At 40.6% G+C, this 18,762-nt stretch overlaps 1 protein-coding gene across 6 annotated transcripts in view; it reads right to left on the bottom strand.

The window, feature by feature from the left end:
• Positions 1 to 18,762, bottom strand: part of NAV1 (neuron navigator 1) — a 345,632-nt gene that overhangs the window by 90,662 nt on the left and 236,208 nt on the right. The window lies entirely within an intron of this gene.

The raw sequence follows: 18,762 nt of genomic DNA, 5'->3' as shown, positions 1-18,762 counted from the left end.
AGGGGGCAGTCTGCAGAGGCTTAGATACAAGGTAATCACAGATGTTAAAATGTGTATTAATATAACAGTGTTGGTTATGCAAAACTGGGGAATGGTTAAAAACCTAAATTATGCTTACCAGATAATGTCCTTTCCATCTGTATGGTAAGTTAACTTGTGGGAAATGTATACCCAAGCTCTAGAGGACACTGAATGAAAACGGGAGGGTAAAAGAGAGGCGGGCCCTATTCTAAGGGCACCACAGCCTGTAAAATCTGTTTCACAAAAGTTGCTTCAGCCGAAGCAAAAACGTCAAATTTGTAAAACTTTGGAAAAGTATGTAAGGAGGACCAGGTAGCCGCCCTACAAATCTGCTCCATAAGGGCCATTTATCAGCTCTGCCTGGGGATCCCTGGACCGTGACTCGTATCTGGGTAGCTTGGTATTGAGTCTGGACGCCATGAGATCTATCTCCGGCGTCTCCCATTTGTTGCAAATCTCCGCAAACACCTCGGAATGGAGAGACCATTCCACCGGATGAAATCTGGTAAACTGGGACGAACCCAGAAGAGGTTAAGCGTTGAAGATCGCTCGAAGTTCCAGAATGTTGATCGGGAGAAGAGATTCCTCCGAAGTCCATTGGCCCTGTGCCTTCCTGGTACCCCAAACGGCTCCGCCCACTCTGACGTTACGTGACGTAGTCATTACAGACCGGCTTTGATACTGTGAGAATCCCTGAGTGGAGCAGTTACTTGACATCGGCTTTTACATTAAAGAAACATCCGCTTCCACTGTTATCTTTCAGTGTCTGACCGCTGCTGCAGAGACCAAAACACGGTGTAAGTAAAATTGAACACCTCAATTTTGGTTCTCTGCTGTTCTTTTGATTTGGATTCATTGTCATTTCAGCTCCCTTCCAGCTACAATTGGCATTCGACATCTCAGCTGTTGAAGGAGTCTCTGATTTCGTTCCGATCTGGATCTAACCCATATTAACCCTTGAAGGCTTATGAACTTTCTTTGGATCAAGTTCTATTGTGTATTTCTGTTGTGTTTATGCTATTTTATTTTTTGATACTGCACTTATTTATTTTTAATTGTACTAGCTGATCAGCTATATTTTTTATCTGCATATTTTTTATTTTTATTTTGTTTGTTTATTTTATGTAATAAAAACATATTTTTGCACATATAACAAACGTTGTTTAGTTATCACTAAGACCAAAGGTTGTTTTATAATATTTTAATATCGTTTTTTAACCAAGTAGGTCATATCATATTCATCCAATTTTTCTATTTTCCAATTTTAGCAACAAAAATTTTTTGTAGCGCCAGAGGTTTTAAAATTTCTTATCTTTTTTTTTAAGGTAGTTATTTTTATCTTTTCTATTTCACTTGTGGAGACAGGGGTTCTCCATTACCTACTGGCATATTGGTATTTTAGAAAATCCTGCGCAGGGTTACACACAATTTTATCTAACCCCAAACGGCTCCCCATCCTCATAGACTTGCATCCGTATGCGAGATAATAGGAAGGAAGGAAAACTTCTCATATAATCCAGAGTTTTATTCCAGAGTTTTATTGACACAGGATTTATTGATCCTGTGTCAATAAAACTCTGGAATAAAACTCTGGATTATATGAGAAGTTATCCTTCCTTCCTATTATCTCGTATTATTATGTTGGAGTGTGGCAGTCACTCTGAAGGATTACTCTCACCTATTTGAGGACTTGTGCCCTGTGCTGGATTCTACCTTGATCACTAGACTTGCATCTGTAGTCACAATCTCCCAGGATGGTCTCAAGAAGGATGTCCCCTGGGACAGGCTATCTGGACAGAGCCACCAAGAGAGCGATTCTTTCGATCGGCTGTCCAGAGAAATCTGTTGGGATAGATCTGAGTGATCTCCGTTCCATTATCTCAGCATGCAAAGCTGTAGAGATCTGATACGGAACCTGGCAAATAGGATGATATTTATGCTGGACACCATGAGCCTAATCACCTCCATACACTGGGCCAAAGATGGCCTTGAGGAGGTCTGGAGGACAAGATAACTGGAAGTAATCTTGAAACATCTCTGGTCTGTAAGAAAAATCTTCATGGATATGGAATCTATTATCATGCTCAGGAACTGGAAACCAGAGAACTCTTTCCTAAGCTTATCTTCCATCCATGAGCTCTCGAATGGTCCTCTGTCAGCCTACAGGATGGAGCTTGGACCAGAATGTCGACCAAATAAGGCGCTACTGCAATGCCTCTGGATATCGCCACTGCGATAGCAGTATTTAATCTTTTGCTTGCGCATAGCAGGGCGAGGTAAAGCACTAAAGGCCACAGACACTGCCATTTGCAACTGCTCAGTAAAGTCTGGCAGTAACAGGGCCCCTCCTAAAGGAGGATTAGTAGTGCAATGGGGAGCTGCATGTGTAATAGAAGATGATTGCAGGGAACGCACCTCGCGGGACGGAGACCCCTCAGAGGTGGAAGGCTCAGTGGTACTAAACATTTTAGATGTCACTACTCTATCAAGGCATGTAGAACATAATTGAGCAGGTGGGTATATCGTAGCCTCCCCACAATAATAACAGGTATTGGATTTAGTTAAAGAGGGAGTACCCTCTAACGCATCAGAGTCCTTCATAGCTTGCGCTTGAACGATAGACTGTAGAAAAAATAAATGGCACCTTTATACTTCCAGTGGCCGGGGCACTCACCACCTCTTATGACCCAGGCCCCACAGAGAAACCGCTTTGTCTCCTGTAAACCGCACGGTCAGGAAAAAGGAAGTTAATGAGGCCACACCCGGTCACATGGTGCCATGCAAGACCGACCCTGCTTCAGGAAGAAAATGCGCCAAACTGACAGGCTACGCAGTTATCCAAAATTAAAGTAAACCTGAATGTTCGCACATCTGCCAGAGCCTCATCTCACACATGTCGCAGAATAAAACATAATAAAGCAAATCATGTATAAATCCCCCCTGTTCAATAATCCCCTTCCGGAGATATTAACCCTTGATTCTATACAGATAAAGGAGTCACACTGTGACCCTGTCTTCTTACGTTATCATGTGAGAGAAAATGAAACGATCTTACCGGAATCATCGCTGTGGAACAGACACACAGCCTCTCAAGTTTGACAGTCTTGTAGCATCGCAGACATGGACTTGAGTGAAAGAAGCAGGCAGTGAAACTCATCAACACTGATTGCTTAGGAATTGTTAATACGAGTCTGGATGGTTTCTCAGAAAGACTCTCCCTGCATCTCCAGACCTTAACCTTTGTCAATGCTCTCACTGAGAGGCTGACAAGACTACTTAAAACTTCAGTCCCATAGCAAAGAGTACTACCCTCCATAAGAGACTACTCCGAATCTTCCGACACTTCTCTGCCATCCTCCTGTGACGAAAGGCAAAGAATGACTGGGGGATGAGGGGAGTGGGGGATGAGGGGAGTGGGGAAGGTATTTAAGCCTTTGTCTGTGGTGTCTTTGCCTCCTCCTGGTGGCCAGGTTCTGTATTCCCACAAGTAAGGAATGAAGCAGTGGAATTTACCTGATAAATTTATTTATTTCCAGGCATGGAGAGTCCACAAATCATTCTTTTTTTTTTTATTAAGGTTTACCAAGTGGTACATAATAGGCAGATTACAACACACAAGCAAACAGTCTTGAAACACTTACAATAATAAGAAGTTATAACCATTTTTCAAAAGACAATGAGAAAGCACATTAATTATGCCATTTCAAATTCTACAGTACCATATAACAGGACCTTCTAACTGATGAAAGGAGTCATTCTTGGACCCTATTGACCTTTGGGGAGCTTAATTGAAAGAAGGCAATAGGAATATAGGGGACCACTTTTGGGTCCTGATGGGTGGTAAAGCCTCATTTTTACAATTATATAGTCAAAGTGTTCTAAACAAACTGCATTGGTATAGAGAGAAACCATTAAACTAAAATATCAAACCACATCCGATGCAATGTAGGATAATGAGCCCACCCTAATAAGAAGTAGAAAGGCGCATATTGTGCAATTTGTACCCCCTCACTTAGATGGTATAGCTTGTTATGAGAATGCATTCTCAACTATCAATACAGTGTCACAACAGACAAAAAAACAGTACATAGCAGGATGAATAAATATTATCACAGTTAATTGGTCTGTGTCTAATCCCAATAGATTATTACTATAGCATGTTAGATTCTTCAATGGGGCCACTCTATATCTTTAAAGAGTAAAGTATAACTTTCACAGAGGTCTGAATGTTACTCTAGTGTAGGTGAGACGAAGAGATTCTTGCTTCACTTGTAAATCAATAATTGGAACTTTACCCCCATCTAGTGGAGAAACCTGGTATCTATGTCAAATCTCGTAACAGCTTGCTGGAAATCCACTGTCTACCCGAGGATACATTTTCTAATATTTCAAAAATGTAGCGGCAGTGAGTATAAATAATTACAGATACTGATATTTTGTAAAGATTCTACACAGTTAACACAGTCTTAGACCCTAATACTTACAGAGGCAAGATATCATATATGGGAATAAAGCTCCTCTGAACATGTAGGAGGCAAGAAAAGCTATTTTAACACTACTAAACAAATTACTTATTGCCATCTGCCAGACTTGATAAGAGGTAGTTAACATAATATATATAAGTGCTTGTATGTCAAGGAATCTAATGGGAGAGACTACAGATATATAATGAACTAATGGTGTGATATTCACATTTATTTAATAGAGTTAATTCTAAGCTAAACAGTTTGTTATATATATATCTGGGGACCTGGGGCTTCATATGTCATCGTAGGTAGTTCTGATTGATAGATAGGAGTGACTGGGAGTTCAGTTGCGTTATAAAATAGAGATTAATGCAGAAACTGTGAAAGTGCGGCTTAGGATCCTTTTTTTTATATTTCTTTTATATGGCTTAGGATCCTACCCCACACCACTGCTCTAGAGTCCCTAGCCCACTCCAGACCTCTGAGATCTAAAGTTCTCAATATGATTATGCCATCCAATGTCGACTTTTACTTGAAGCAATATTAGTGGCAGGAGTCCGTTTTCAGCCCTAGTAGGTTTGAGAAGCAGACTGAAATATCCAATGCCGGTTCTACCGTCTTGTACCTTTTGGTCTGCTAGTGTTGTAAGAACCTGGGCATTGCAGGCTACAACACAATCTAATAGCACAGAAGTTCCCCATGGCCAAGTACTAAAACACTGTTGCTGGCCTCCGTGTGCTGGAAAGGAGACCTGGACCAAATTCACCTCAGCTGCCTCAAGTAGGTCACAGCTCGATCCATAGAAATGGCTGCAACCGGTAACCAGATCTGCAGAATCTCTCTGTACTTTTTCTTCCATTATGGGTGTAGATGCCGTATCTTCCGCCTTCAGGTTAGGTACCTCACCTCCCTCCAAACTGTTCTCGCTGCTCCCAGTCGGTCGTGCGGCTGCAAGAAGGGTCAAAGTGAGATCTCAATTATCCTCCTCTTCATATGGGTAATCACGCAGAAAGCAGTCTGCGATAAGCCTACCAAGCCTTTGAAAGTGGTTCTCGAGCAGCTCAATGGTAGGTGCTTCCACTTCTCGGATAGTTAGCACCATGTTGATTTAGAGCTCTATTATCTTATGTCAAAGATTGATAGATTGATAAAAAAAAAAAAACTGTCCAGTTACAATTGAACTGGTTTGGTAACCCAGGGTCCTGGGGTGGTATATATGCAGTAGCTTTAACTACCCTGACAGACAGTCAATGAAGGCCTCTCCACCTCGTGGCCAGTCGCAGTGCAGTCAGCTGAGGAACATAGGTAGGTCCGTATGGTGTTGGACATTCCCAGACTTCTTTTGAACAGTACAAGGTTGTGTGGCTTGTTTTCCAACAAGAAAATTAAGTTAGAGTTAAAAAATAACTCCAAAACAGCTGATTAATGCCAGGAGCTCTTCACACACACACACGTCTTGCTGCAACAGCTATAGGCTCCGCCCCCATCATTCTTATTACTAGTGGGATATTCACTCCTGGCCAGCAGGAGGCAAAGAGCAAAGAGCACCCCAGCAGAGCTGTTAAAGTAAAGGTAAACTTTTGTGAATGAAAGCATGTTTTTTAAAAATACTATTAAAAACAGGGGCACTTTCATTCGCCGTTTTGTTAAAAAAAATTACCTTTTTTTCTTTTCACTGCTACAGTAGCTTCCCCCACAGAGATCCTCTATTCACACGTCAGCAATGACTAATCCTGCTTCCTCCAATCACAGCTTTCCCCCCAGGGTAGTCATTTACTGAGGCCATGCTGTGATTGGAGGAAGACGGATTAGTCATTGCTGACGTGTGAATAGATGATCTCCATGTGGGGGAAGCTGCTGTAGCAGTGAAAAGAAAAAAAAAGGTATTTTTTTTAACAAAACGGCTGCTTTGTAAACTTTGATGAATGAAAGTGTCCCTGTTTTTAATAGTAATTTAAAAAAACGGGCTTTCATTCACCAAAGTTTACCTTCACTTTAAGTGTCACATCCCTTACCCATAACCCCCAGTCATTCGGCCGAAGGGAAATGAAAAAAGAAGATAACACAAAAGGTATAGAGATACCTGAGGTTTTTACAAAAAAACTGCAGTCTGAATGCAAATAAGGGCGGGTCGTGGACTCTCCATGCCTGAAAATAAATAAATTTATCAGGTAAGCATACATTTTGTTTTCTTTCCTATAGCATGGAGAGTCCACAAATCATACCAATTACTATTGGGAACAAATACCCAAGCTAGAAGACAGAATGAAAGGGAGGGAGAACAAAACAGGCGGACCTAAACCGAAGGAACCACCACTTGAAGAACTTTTCTCCCAAAAGCAGCCTCAGTTGAGGCAAAAGTATCAAATTTGTAGAATTTAGAAAAGGTTATGTATAGAGAACCATGTGGCCTTGCACATTTGCTCCACAGAAGCTTCATTTTTCAAAACCCAGGAAGATGAAACAGCTCTAGTTGAACGAGCCGTAATTCTCTCAGGAGGCTGTTGTCCATGTGTTTCATAAGCTAAACGGATAACACTTCTCAACTAGAGAGAAAGAGTGGTAGAAGTGGCCTTCTGACCCCTACACTTACCAGAGAAAACAACGAACAGGGCAGAAGTCTGACGAAAATCTTTAGTTGCTTGAAGGTAACATTTTAGAGCACACACAACATCCAAGTTATGCATAAGAAGTTCCTTCTGGGAAGAAGGATTGGGACAAAAAGAGGGAACAACAATTTCCTGAATATTGCGATCCGACAGTACCTTAAGGAGAAAACCCAGCTTAGTACGGAGGACCGCCTTATCAGCATGAAAAATAGGGTAAGGGGAATCACACTGCAGAGCCGAAAGTTCGGAGACTCTGCGAGCAGAAGAAATAGCAATAAGAAACCAAACCTTCCAAGATAGTAATTTAATATCAACAGAATGCATCGGCTCAAACAGAGCCTGCTGCAAAAATTTAAGAACAAGATTAAGGCTCCAAGGAGGAGCAACAGGTTTAAACACAGGCCTGATTCTGACCAAGGCCTGAACAAAAAACTGAACATCTGGCAGATCTGCCAGACGTTTAAGCAAAAGAATATGCAGTGCAGAAATCTGACCCTTCAGAGTACTGACTGAAGAAAAGCCAAAATTCGAGGAACCCTTACTTTGTTTCAAGATAGACCCTTTGAAGCACACCAATGAAGGTATTTACGCCATACCGTATGGTAAATTCTGCGAGTAACCTGTTTACGAGCCTGAAGCATAGTATCTATGATTTTCTCAGAAAAGCCACATCTAGCTAAAACTAGACGTTCAATATCCAAGCAGTCAGCTTCAGAGAATACAGATTTGGATGAAGGAATGGACCCTGAAGTAGAAGGTCCTTTCTAAAAGGTAACCTCCAAGGCGGAAGAGATGACATTGTCACCAGATCTGCGAACTAGATCTTGCGAGGCCATGCAGGAGATATTAGAATCACAGACGCTCTCTCCTGCTTGATACAAGCAATTACTAGTGGAAGGAGAGCAAACCGAGGAAACAAGTATGCAAGATTGAAGTTCAAAGGAACCGCCAGAGCGTCTATCAGAGGATCTCGACCTTGAACCGTAGTTTGGAAGCTTGGCGTTTTGACGATACACCAGATTTAACTCTGGAATCCCCCACCTGAGAGTTATCATTGTGAAAACCTCTGGGTTGAGAGCCCACTCTCTGGGATGAAAGGTCTGTCTGCTCAGAAAATCCACCTCGCAGTTGTCCAACCCTGGTATGTGGATAGCAGAGAGGTGGCAATCGTGAGACTCCACCCACTGGAGAATGCGAGTCACCTCCTTCATTGACAAGGATCTCAGAGTTCCTCTGTGGTGGTTGATGTAAGCCACTGAAGTGATGATGTCCGACTGGAATCTGATAAACCAGACCAAAGCTAGTTGAGGCCAAGCTATTAAGACATTGAAGATTGCTCTCAACTCCAAGATGTTTATTGGAAGAGAATACTCCTTCAGAGTCCACAGGCCCGTGCTTTTAAGGAGCCCCAAACTGCTTCCCAGCCCAACATGCTGGCGTCTGTGGACACAATCACCCAGGAAGGCCTCAGGAAGTATGAGCCCCGAGGCTGATGGTCCTGTGAAATCCACCACAAGAAAGATACTCTTGTCAGGGAATCCAGATTCATCCTCTGCGAGAGATCGGAGTGGTCCCCGTTCCATTGACTGAGCATGCATAGTTGCAAAGTTCTCAGATGGAACAGAGCAAAATAAATTATGTCCATGGAGGCAACCATCAGACCAATCATCTCCATGCATTGAGCCACTGATGGACGAATAGGAGTTTCTTGGATCTTCATGGACAGGGAATCTATAATTATTCCTAAGAAACACACCCTTGTATCTGGTACAAGAGAGCTCTTTCCCAGATTCACTTTCCACCAGTGGGAACATAGAACAGACAACAACATCTCTGTATGAGATCTTGCTAGATGAAAAGATGGTGCTTGAACTAAGATGTCATACAGATAAGGTAGCCACAGCAATTCCCTGAGACCTGACCACTGCCAGAAGAGCACCCAGAAACTTTGTGAAAATTCTGGGAGCAACAAACTGAAAATGTTTATCCAGAAACCTCAGATACTGGTAATGATCCCAGTGAATGGGAACATGAAGATACGCGTCCTTCAGATCAATGGTCGTCATGAACTGACCCTCTTGAACCAAAGGAAGAATGGAACAGATGGTCTCCCTTTTGTAGGACGGAACCCTGAGGAATTGGTTGAGACACTTTAGGTCCAGTATGGGAGACGGAAAGTGCCCTCCTTTTTGGGAACTACAAATGGATTTGAATAGAATCTTAGACCCTGTTCCTCTAGAGAAACTGAAACAATCACTCCCAGAGAAGATAGGTCCTTTACGCAGTTTAAGATGGCCTCTCTCTTTATCTGGTCCACAGATAACTTTGACCGGTGGAATCTGCCCCTGAGAGGACAAGATTTGAATCCTATTCTGTAACCGTGAGACACTATGTCTACGGGCCAAGGATCTGGGATATCGCATATCCGACTTGGAAGAAGAGGAGGAAGACTTTTGTCCCTTAAAGTTATGAATGGAACGAAAAATTAGAATTCTGGCGACCCTTAGGTCTATTTTTTTTATCCTGAGGTAAGAAAGAGTCCTTTCCACCTGAAATTTCAGAATTTATTTTAGCCAGACCTGGACCAAACAAGCTTTTACCCTTACAAGTCAAAGATAAAAGTTTGGACTTGGATGTGACATCTGCAGACCAAGATTTTTACCACAGAGCTCTGCGAGCTAAAACAGTGAAACCAAAAATCTTAACTCCCAGCCTAAGAACTTGCATGTTGGCATCACAAATAAAGGAATTGGCTAGCTTTAGAGCCTTGATCCTGTCTTGGATCTCCTCTATAGTAGTCTCATTAATAAGATGCTGCCCCCGCAACTGTAGCAATACTAGCAGACGACCACTGTAATCCCTGATGAATGTACATTTTCTTCAAAAATCCTCAAGCTTCTTATCCATGGGATCCTTGAAAGAACAACTATCCTCAATAGGAATAGCAGTTCTCTTGGCAAGAGTAAAGATAGCTCCCTCTACCTTGGGAACTGTGTACGTCACTAATAGAGTCCGTAACAGAAAACAGATTTTTAAAAACGGGGCAAAATCAGGTAATAGAGACAGCACCACTGTTAGTGCTCCGGCATAGGGGTTAGGCTGCAACACCCCAGTAAAATATGCAAAATTAGAGAGGAATGCCTGCACTTAGGATAAAAAGTTATACATTTATTGAAGACCTTGAATAAAAGTTGCGACGTTTCGGGGTGACCCCCTTAATCATGCAATCTGATACAAACAATTTGCAGTACAATTTTTAAACTCTTCAGATATTCGCGCCAATTCTGTGATACACTGTGTGTATGGTGCCATCTAACGGCTGAACATTATAATTTACATATGAAAGTATTAACATTCTGCTACTTTGTATCAAATAATAAAAACATAATTTCACGGCAAAGTGAAAGATTATTTGCACAGATACATTTACAAGTTAAATGTAGAGATACTTGGAATTTACTAATGTGGACATAAGCATTTGGCACTATTAGTGTATAGACAAACAATTTATTGAACCTATGTTTTTCTTGTTTACTGTATAATTACTCAGCACTTTAAGGATATGAAATGATAACTATGGATATGGAATGATAACACTCAGTATGATCACCTTAATTGTATTCAATATATTATATAAAGCAGGAGAGATCAAAGTCTCAATTTAACCCCTTAGGTGTCATGGTCTCCATTTTGAAGATCCACCACATCTCTCTCTGCTTTAATAATATCTCCCTATCAGCACCATTTCTGGGAGCTTGTACATGTTCTATGATTTGCCAACGTAACTGACTGATGTTATGATTTTTTTCAATAAAGTATTTAGACAAAGGTGCCTCTACGTTTTGCTTCCTAATATTACACCTGTGTTGGCTAATTCGGTCCCTAATCTTTTGAGTGGTCTCACCCAAGTAAACTAGGGAACATGGGCATTTGATAAGGTATACTACATACCTAGTTTCACATGTATGGAATCCATGTATCTCATATCTTTTCCCACTGTGTGGGTGGAAGAAGTGAGGTCCCTTTATAATAAAACTGCAGCTCATGCACCCTAATCATGGATAGGTGCCTTGTCTCTTACTACCCAAATGCGTTTGTCTGGGTCCCCTAGGTGGGCCTATATCTGATCTGACCAAGTGGTCCCTTATGTTCTTAACACGTTTGTAGACCATTAATGGTGGGTCCTGAAGGGATTTGATATGGGGGTTACAGTTCTTAAGAACATACCAATTCTTCCTAATTATTTTACTAATTTTATCACTATAGGAACTGTGTTGTGAAACAAAGACCATTCTCTTGCTCTTATTTAGTGAGGGGGTCTTACTAGGACTCTGTATTTCTTTTAATTTTTTGTCAATGAGGCGAGGTGGATACCCTCTTTCAATGAATTTATCTTTCATCTGTCTTAGTCTATGATCTCTATCTGACTCCTCACTAACAATCCTTTGTACACGTAAAAGCTGACTATTGGGGAGTGACTCCAATAATTTCTTGGGGTGAAAACTAGGGTTGCACCGATACCAATACTAGTATTGGTATCGGTGCCGATACCAAGTATTGCACGAGTACTTGTACTCGTGCAAATGCACCGATACTTAAACCGATACCTCAAATTCCTACCCATATTCCTGTTCTGCCAATACGAATTGCTGTTATTTGTATTATTGTACATCAGAGCAGTGCTCCAACAGCTGCTATACTATACAGCTGGAAGCTTACCTGGGAGAGATCAATGTACCTCATTCAGGGAAACCCCTGAAGTACTGGGCAGTTAATAAACTAAGATTTAATGGCCCAAAAATATCTTTCTGACCCATGCAGTAGTGTGAAAAGTGAAAGAATGTTCAGTTTAGCGTCAAACGTCCTTACTGATAGCAGAAACAGACTTATAGCTGAACATGCAGAGATGCTTCTGTTCCTTAATAAGAACTTGCCACTAACTTTTAAAAAAATATTCCAATTGCTAGATTACCTGTTATACTGCTAGTTCTCATCTTGCACAATTATGCTCAAAACATACTGTACTCTGAGGAACATCCTTAGCCTTACCTGTTATACTGCTAGTTCTCATTTTGTACAATTATGCTCAAAACATACTCTGAGGAACATCCTTAGCCAGGGCTGGACTGGGAATAAAAAGCAGCCCTGGAAAAATATGAAGACCAGCCCTATTTTCTGTTGAGTTAGTAGAATGAAAATGCCCCGTTTTCTCAAAGGGGATTACTGGAATACTCCTTCCTCAATATTATTTTCAGAATTAAATTATATTACTTTGTATCAAGTACAAATGTCAGATTGATGAGTTATATAGGCACCCTACAACCCAATTGCATCTAGTAATCACCCCTTTAAATTGTAGCTTTCCAGCCCCAGCTGCTGCAGTTGTTATTTATTGCTATTATTAATATATTTTATTGTAATATTTTAATTTATAAACATATTCTGTGAACTTTGTGACAAAACTTATTATTTCAAAATGTCTTTTGAGATACAGTTCATAATTATAAAGAAGTGATCTTAAATCATTAGTCTGTATTGTGCTTGGTAAACTGTCATGACATAAAAAAAAGTATCGGTAGTTGGTATCGGTGAGTATTTGAAAAAAAGTATCGGTACTTGTACTCGGTCTTAAAAAAATGGTATTGGTGCAACCCTAGTGAAAACTGTCAAATCTTAGCATGGTATTCCTGTCTGTTTCTTTAACAAAGAGATCAAATTTTAAACCATTCTCTCCTTTAGTAACTTTAGTATCAAGGAATGTGACAGATTCTTCACTATGGGTAACTGTAAAGTATAAATCCCTTACCTCTGAATTGAGTTCTGTAACAAACTTCGTGAGGGTTCCAATGTCGCCCCACCACACGCCAAACAAGTCATCTATGTAGCGGAGCCAAACTGCTCCATGCTCTTTGAACAACTGATTTTCATAAACTTTTCTTTCCTCAAATTCATTCATATAGAGGTTGGCGTAGGATGGGGCGACATTGGACCCCATGGCTGTACCCCTAATTTGGACGAACCAATCCTCCTGAAAAAGGAAATAATTCCAGTAGAGTATTAGACAGAGTAATTTCTCAATAAACTCACACTGTGAAACCGTGTATCTGCTGCTCACCATGAGGGTCTTTCCGATGATGGCAATGCCCGTCTCATGTTTTATAGAGGTATATAGACTCCTGACATCCATGGTGAACAGCAGATACAGGCTGGTAGGCAGCTCAATCGTTTTGGCCCTTTCTAAAAAGTGTCCCGTGTCTTTGATATAACTGGCCATTCTGGCCACTTCTGGTTGTAGCAATCTGTCAACAAATTTAGAAATGTTTGTGAATATTGATTCTACACAGGAAACAATACGCCTCCCTGGGGGCTTTTGTGCGTCTTTGTGTATTTTTGGAACCGTGTAGAATATTGGCGTTCTAGGTTTATCAATAAAAAGGTACTCTGCCAATTTTTCATCTATCACTCTCATATTTACAGCCTGGTCTAGTATAGACTTGATCTCTTTCTGTATCTTAAATTCTGGATTATTGGAGACCTTTCTATATGTAGTATGATCGTTTAACTGAGATCTAATCTCTGTAATATAGTAGTCCCTATCCATAATTATTGTTGCCCCACCTTTATCGGCTCCCTTTAAAATTATGTTTTTATTCATTTTAAGTGATTTAAGTGCAATATTATCGTTTTTAGTAAAATTCATCTTTCTGTGTTTATGTTCCTGGGATACCTCCATTCTTTTGACTGTAGCTTGTAGAGTTTTAATATCGTTTTCCACCAAATTTATAAAAGTACTTACACTATGGTTATATATATTGGGGTTAAAGGAACTTTTTTTCCTCAATTCTAGACTTTTTGCAGTCAATGTGTCTTTATTGTAATTAATGTTTACAGTATTAGAATCGTTTGTGGACTCACCAAAAAATGTTTTGAGTTTAATATTTCTAAATAATCTGTACAGATCTTTTGACAGTTCAAAAAAGTCAATGTCTTTTTGCGGACAAAAAGAAAGTCCCTTGTTTAACATGGTCAGTTCTTGCATAGACAATTCTGTTTTAGAAATATTTACCACCGTGGTTTGATCTTCCCTCATTTCTTCAAAGCCACCTTCCTTTGCGACTTTGGTGAAGGATCCATGGCCTTCTGCGATTGCTGGGCTGTTTTCCTTGCGGTGCTTGGGTCCACCTCGGCGGCATTGCTTTTGTCGCCACTCAAATCCAAAGGGGATGATTCGGCACCACTTGATGACGTAATGGAACGTTCCACGTCACTACCATTGCGGTTCTGTTGACGTCTCCGCTGATTGGTTCTCCTGCGGTCTCCCATTCTGTATGTATTTCGGTTGCCATGGAACCCACCACGCCATCTGAATACCCTGCCGGTTCTGTAGTCTTCCTCATCGCGTTGAAATTTTGTCCGCTTGATCTCCTTTATCGCTTTTTGTTCTACAGCCAATTTATCCTCAATTCTCTTTTCTAGCATATCCATCTCCTCTCCGGTAAGTGCTGCGGATAAATCTGCTCTGTGTTTTTTTGTCAACTCCGCTTGTGTCTCGATTTCTTGTAGAAGAGCTTCCACAGTGCAAAGCATTAGATCCAGCGAGCACTTGTTGAGTATGGCCTCAAATTTGTCCAAATAGGCTTGGTTTTCTTTTAGCAGTGTCGGGCAAGCGCTCATTCTGAGCCCCCTAGGTATTCTGCGCACCCTATAATATTCCGAAAGGGTGGTGGCATGAAGATCCCACTTTATCAACTTCACCTTAAAGGGCCACTAAACCCAAAATCTTTCTTTCATGATTCAGATAGAGAATAGAAATTTAAACAACATTACAATTTACTTCTATTATTTATTTTGCTTCATTTTTTAGATATCCTTAGTTGAAGAAAAAGCAATGCACATGGTGAGCCAATCACACAAGGCTTCTATGTGCAGCAAACAATCAGCAGCTACTGAGCATATCTAGATATGCTTTTCAGCAAAGAATATCAAGAAAATAAAACAAATTAGATAATATAAGTAAATTAGAAAGATGTTTAAAATTACATTCTCTTTCTAAATCATGAAAGAAAAAATGTGGTTTCATGGCCCTTTAAGTGCTTCATATTCTTTCTCCACAGTTAGAATGGTAGCCGTCCTTAGGAAGTCCCTTAAGCCTCTGGTAAGTGCCGTAATTCGGGCCGCGTCCACTTCACTATAGGCAAATGTCTTACCACTATCGATGCCTGTAACTTGGTCTTTCTCAACCTGCATTCTGCTCAAGACAGTGCGCTCGTACTCAGCAGTCGTAAATACAGCAAAATCAGGTAATAGAGACAGCACCACTGTTGCTCTGGCATAGGGGTTAGGCTGCAACACCCCAGTAAAATATGCAAAATTAGAGAGGAATGCCAGCACTTAGGATAAAAAGTTATACATTTATTGAAGACCTTGAATAAAAGTTGCAACGTTTCGGGGTGACCCCCTTAATCATGCAATCTGATACAAACAATTTGCAGCACAATTTTTAAACCCTTCAGATATTCGCGCCAATTCTGTAAATTTCAAGTATCTCTACATTTAACTTGTAAATGTATCTGTGCAAATAATCTTTCACTTTGCCGTGAAATTATGTTTTTATTATTTGATACAAAGTAGCAGAATGTTAATACTTTCATATGTAAATTATAATGTTCAGCCATTAGATGGCGCCATATACACAGTGTATCACAAAATTGGTGCGAATATCTGAAGGGTTTAAAAATTGTACTGCAAATTGTTTGTATCAGATTGCATGATTAAGGGGGTCACCCCAAAACGTTGCAACTTTTATTCAAGGTCTTCAATAAATGTATAACTTTTTATCCTAAGTGCTGGCATTCCTCTCTAATTTTGCATATTTTACTGGGGTGTTGCAGCCTAACCCCTATGCTGGAGCACTAAGAGTGGTGCTGTCTCTATTACCTGATTTTGCTGTATTTACGACTGCTGAGTACGAGCGCACTGTCTTGAGCAGAATGCAGGTTGAGAAAGACCAAGTTACAGGCATCGATAGTGGTAAGACATTTGCCTATAGTGAAGTGGACGCGGCCCGAATTACGGCACTTACCAGAGGCTCAAGGGACTTCCTAAGGACGGCTCCCATTCTAACTGTGGAGAAAGAATATGAAGCAATTAAGGTGAAGTTGATGAAGTGGGATCTTCATGCCACCACCCTTTCGGAATATTATAGAGTGCGCAGAATACCTAGGGGGCTCAGAATGAGCGCTTGCCCGACACTGCTAAAAGAAAACCAAGCCTATTGTGACAAATTTGAGGCCATACTCACTAAGTGCTCGCTGGATCTAATGGTTTGCACTGTGGAAGCTCTTCTACAAGAAATCGAGACACAAGCGGAGTTGACAAAAAAACACAGAGCAGATTTATCTGCAGCACTTACCGGAGAGGAGATGGATATGCTAGAAAAGAGAATTGAGGATAAATTGGCTGTCGAACAAAAAGCGATAAAGGAGATCAAGCGCACAAAATTTCAACGCGATGAGGAAGACTACAGAACCGGCAGGGTATACAGATGGCGTGGTGGGTTCCATGGCAACCGAAATACATACAGAATGGGAGACCGCAGGAGAACCAATCAGCAGAGACATCAACAGAGCCGCAATGGTAGTGACGCGGAACGTTCCATTATGTCATCAAGTGGTGCCGAATCATCCCCTTTGGATTTGAGTGGCGGCGAAATCGATGCCGCCGAGGTGGACGCAAGCACCGCAAGGAAAACAGCCCAGCAATCGCAGAAGGCCATGGATCCTTCACGAAAGTCGCAAAGGAAGGTGGCTTCGAAGAAGTGAGGGAAGATCAAACCACGGTGGTAAATATTTCTAAAACAGAATTGTCTATGTAAAAACTGACCATGTTAAATAAGGGACTTTCTTTTTGTCCGCAAAAAGACATTGACATTTTTGAACTGTCAAAAGATCTGTACAGATTTAGAAATATTAAACTCAAAACATTTTTTGGTGAGTCCACGAACGATTCTAATACTGTAAACATTAATTACAATAAAGACACATTGACTGCAAAAAGTCTAGAATTGAGGAAAAAAAGTTCCTTTAACCCCAATATATATAACCATAGTGTGAGTACTTTTATAAATTTGGTGGAAAACGATATTAAAACTCTACAAGCTACAGTCAAAAAAATGGAGGTATCCCAGGAACATAAACACAGAAAGATGAATTTTACTAAAAACGATAATATTGCACTTAAATCACTTAAAATGAATAAAAACATCATTTTAAAGGGAGCCGATAAAGGTGGGGCAACAATAATTATGGATAGGGACTACTATATTACAGAGATTAGATCTCAGTTAAACGATCATACTACATATAGAAAGGTCTCCAATAATCCAGAATTTAAGATACAGAAAGAGATCAAGTCTAATACTAGACCAGGCTGTAAATATGAGAGTGATAGATGAAAAATTGGCAGAGTACCTTTTTATTGATAAACCTAGAACGCCAATATTCTACACGGTTCCAAAAATACACAAAGACGCACAAAAGCCCCCAGGGAGGCCTATTGTCTCCTGTGTAGAATCAATATTCACAAACATTTCTAAATTTGTTGACAGATTGCTACAACCAGAAGTGGCCAGAATGGCCAGTTATATCAAAGACACGGGACACTTTTTAGAAAGGGCCAAAACGATTGAGCTGCCTACCAGCCGGTATCTGCTGTTCACCATGGATGTCAGGAGTCTATATACCTCTATAAAACATGAGACGAGCATTGCCATCATCAGAAAGACCCTCATGGTGAGCAGCAGATACACGGTTTCACAATGTGAGTTTGTTGAGAAATTACTCTGTCTAATACTCTACTGGAATTATTTCCTTTTTCAGGAGGATTGGTTCGTCCAAATTAGGGGTACAGCCATGGGGTCCAATGTTGCCCCATCCTACGCCAAGCTCTATATGAATGAATTAGAGGAAAGAAAAGTTTATGAAAATCAGTTGTTCAAAGAGCATGGAGAAGTTTGGCGTGTGGTGGGGCGACATTGGAACCCTCACGAAGTTTGTTACAGAACTCAATTCAGAGGTAAGGGATTTATACTTTACAGTTACCCATAGTGAAGAATCTGTCACATTCCTTGATACTAAAGTTACTAAAGGAGAGAATGGTTTAAAATTTGATCTCTTTGTTAAAGAAACAGACAGGAATACCATGCTAAGATTTGACAGTTTTCACCCCAAGATGTTATTGGAGTCACTCCCCAAGAGTCAGTTTTTACGTGTACAAATGATTGTTAGTGAGGAGTCAGATAGAGATCATAGACTAAGACAGATGAAAGATAAATTCATTGAAAGAGGGTATCCACCTCGCCTCATTGACAAAAAATTAAAAGAAATACAGAGTCCTAGTAAGACCCCCTCACTAAATAAAAGCAAGAGCGAGAGAATGGTTTTTGTTTCACAACACAGTTCCTATAGTGATAAAATTAGTAAAATAATTGGGAAGAATTGGTATGTTCTTCAGAACTGTAACCCCCATATCAAATCCCTTCAGGACCCACCATTAATGGCCTACAGACGTGTTAAGAACATAAGGGACCACTTGGTCAGATCAGATATAGGCCCACCTAGGGGACCCAGACAAACGCATTTGGGTAGTAAGAGACAAGGCACCTATCC

Source organism: Bombina bombina, chromosome 3 (genome assembly GCF_027579735.1).
Source record: "Bombina bombina isolate aBomBom1 chromosome 3, aBomBom1.pri, whole genome shotgun sequence".
Lineage (NCBI taxonomy): Eukaryota > Metazoa > Chordata > Amphibia > Anura > Bombinatoridae > Bombina > Bombina bombina.
The sequence above is the reverse complement of the archived record's forward strand: the minus strand, read 5'-3'. Positions and strand labels throughout refer to the sequence as shown.